Source organism: Arachis duranensis, chromosome 10 (genome assembly GCF_000817695.3).
Source record: "Arachis duranensis cultivar V14167 chromosome 10, aradu.V14167.gnm2.J7QH, whole genome shotgun sequence".
NCBI classification, from domain to species: Eukaryota; Viridiplantae; Streptophyta; class Magnoliopsida; order Fabales; family Fabaceae; genus Arachis; species Arachis duranensis.
Window position 1 is genome coordinate 21,589,571 of NC_029781.3, and position 2,961 is coordinate 21,592,531.

The following is a 2,961-nucleotide window of genomic DNA, read 5'->3' on the forward strand; positions in this document are numbered from 1 at the left end:
CACTAACAAAACCATTAGCCTCCTCTAGAAATTCAAAATTATAATTTAAAGCTTTGATAACCTCTTTGGCTCTCTCCCCACTGCATTTTGTTTCATATAAAAGAGTGATATCTGGCCTTGATTGTCTCTTAAGCTCTATAAGGGTGTAAATTGTGGCTTGATTCGCAACCCCTCTAATATTCCAGGCTAAACTAATCATCCTAAATAAGATAAAATAAAGACTATAGTAACTGACCAGATCGAAAGAAAAACTAACTTTGTATATTCTCCTCTGCAGGAAGAATTGTCGCACCTTGCTCCACTTCCACTTCCATCATTTTCTCATATTGCGTCATGGCTTCCACCATCTCACTAGTCTGCACTGAGTCAAAAGCAGAAGTTATGTGATCAGGTGAGTCTTCCAAGTTTGATTCTCCAATTCCAGTGGCTAGAATTTTCATTGAGAGAGAGGGACTGGGTTGGCTCTACTCCATCCAGTTCTCCTGATGGTGTTGTGATTGGTCTATTTCTAACATACGAATATCACTTGGATGGGATGGGTTTGGACTAGTTAGGTTCAGGGTTTGGTCTGTGTTGATTCTTGGGGTGTTTGGATGAGTTATATTGTGTTCTTGGACAAGGATTTCAGATTGAGTATTCTTATTTTGGGCCATGTTATTGTTGACTGGTGTAGGAATTGGGTTATTAGAAACAGTTGTGTTGGCATTTGGTTTTGGGTTCATGTTTTTATCCTTGTTTTGGACTTTGTGGTTTGGGTTGGTTGAGTTAGAGAATGTGGCTTTATGTGCTATTTTTTTGCTATTGTGGCCATTTGTTTTCTGATTTGTTCTATTTGTAGGTTCTGGTCCCTCCTTGCGCCTCTTCTGAGATATTTCTCTCTCATTCATTAACCTTCCAGCATTGTCCTCACCGACAGCTTCTGCTCCCACGTTCTTTGATACATCATTCTCCAGCACTGCAAAGAGAGATTTGTTTTCACTAACAGTATTTTTATTCTCTTTTTCTTTTACATTTCCTCCACTGCTACTGCTACCCTCCCCTCCTTTTATGCTTTTTCTGCAATGTGTATTTCTTTGAACCAACATCCAAGGATCGTAAGTTTCTACTGGTCCTTCCATGACTTTTTTACCCCTATTTTCTGTGTTATTTTCTATTTTGTCCTTTCTTTCAACCTTTGAATTTGCCTGTTGAGCTTTTTCTTGGTTTTCTTGTGTTGCATTGTTCATCTGCTATTTTTTTGTACAGTTCGATTTATCATGTCCAAATCTGCCACAAAGTAAGAAAACTTGATGGAGCCCTTCGTCTTCTATTAAATGATTTTTTCCATTGATTTGGAATTGAGAGACTAGGGTTTTGTAAGATCAACCTCCACACAAACTCTAGCAAATTTTTTCCTAGCCACCTCATGATGTGCGGAAAACGATCCAACACAAAACTCACCGGCAAGTGTACCGGGTCGCATCAAGTAATAATAACTCACATGAGTGAGGTCGATCCCACAGGGATTGAAGGATTGAGCAATTTTAGTTTAGTGGTTGATTTAGTCAAGCGGATCAAATATTGGTTGAGTGGTTTATCTTTAACAGAAGTTAAATTGCTTGGAATATAAAGGGAGAAGGGAGAATTGCAGTAAATTAAAGAACAGGAAAATAAACTTGCTGAATCTTAAAGAACAAGAAAGTAAATGAGTGAAACTTAAAGTGCAAGAAATGTAAATTGCAGTAACTTAAATGGCAAAGAATGTAAATTGCTTGAATGTAAAAGGGATTTGAGGACTGGGATTGCAGAATCTAAACAAAGAGAAAGTAAATTGCAACAATTAATAAAGTAGAAGATGAATTAGAATAAACTGAAATTCAAACAGAAAATAAAATTAAAATGCAGCAGGGTGTGATGACAAGTCATCATATACCCATTTTTCAAGCTAATTTCACTTGTTTTGTTAGCATTTATGCACTTTCTTGCATCCTAAGTAAGTGATTTGGAGTGAAAATGCACAACTTCTCTAAATCAAGCAACCACCATGAAATTAATGTTAAATCATGAGGTTTAAGCTAATTTTAATTGCATTTTAATTGATTTATAAGCCTCTTGATATTTGTGATACTTTGAGTGGTTGTTTGGTTTATTTTAGGTGAAGAAAAGAAAAGAAAATGAAAAGCGTGGCCTAAGAAAGTGTAGCCGAGGAAAGAAAAGCGTGGCCGAATCAAGGGAGAAGCGTGCCGCAACTCATAGTGGAAGCAACCTTGCCCTCCACAAGGGCAGACTGCCCTCTAGGAGGGCAGCACTAAGTGACCGAGCCAACAAAGGCAACCCTGCCCTGCCCACTCCAAGGGCAGAGCACAAAATGGTGCCTTGGAGCAAGGAGAAGCAAACTCTGCCCTGCCCTTGTGGAGAGTAGGATCGATCGTGCTCCATGAGGAAAGAAATCCAAGGAAAAATAGCTCCCATGCATGCCACAAGGTTCGAACCAAGAACCATGAGGAAGCCAAGCCTTGAGACACACTAGCGTGCCAGGAAATCAAAAAATAAAGAAGCGTGTTTGCATTGGCCCAGGATCGAACCTGAGACGTGAAGGAAGGATCCTGCCCCGCCCTTAGCGCAGGCAGGGCAGCTTTTGAAATTGGCGCATCACACACAAGGTCTTGGCATCACCATCCGCACGCCCAAACACCCCCTGGCAGCACCAATCGAGCGCTCAACGCTCCCTGGCGCATCAACCCATTCCTGCCCTGCCCTTGGCGCGGGCAGGGCAGCGTCCCACACGTCAACATGCTTCGCGCGCACGCGCGCTTCTCAATTCTGGCAGCACCAAGCGCACGCACGCATCACGTTCTGGCGCAGCAGCTTTCCCGCCCTGCCCTTGGCGCGGGCAGGGCAGCCTCTGGCGCACCAAATTTCCTCCTCATGCGCACCACGCAGCTTCTGGCGCACCAATTTCTTCACCATGCGCATCATGGT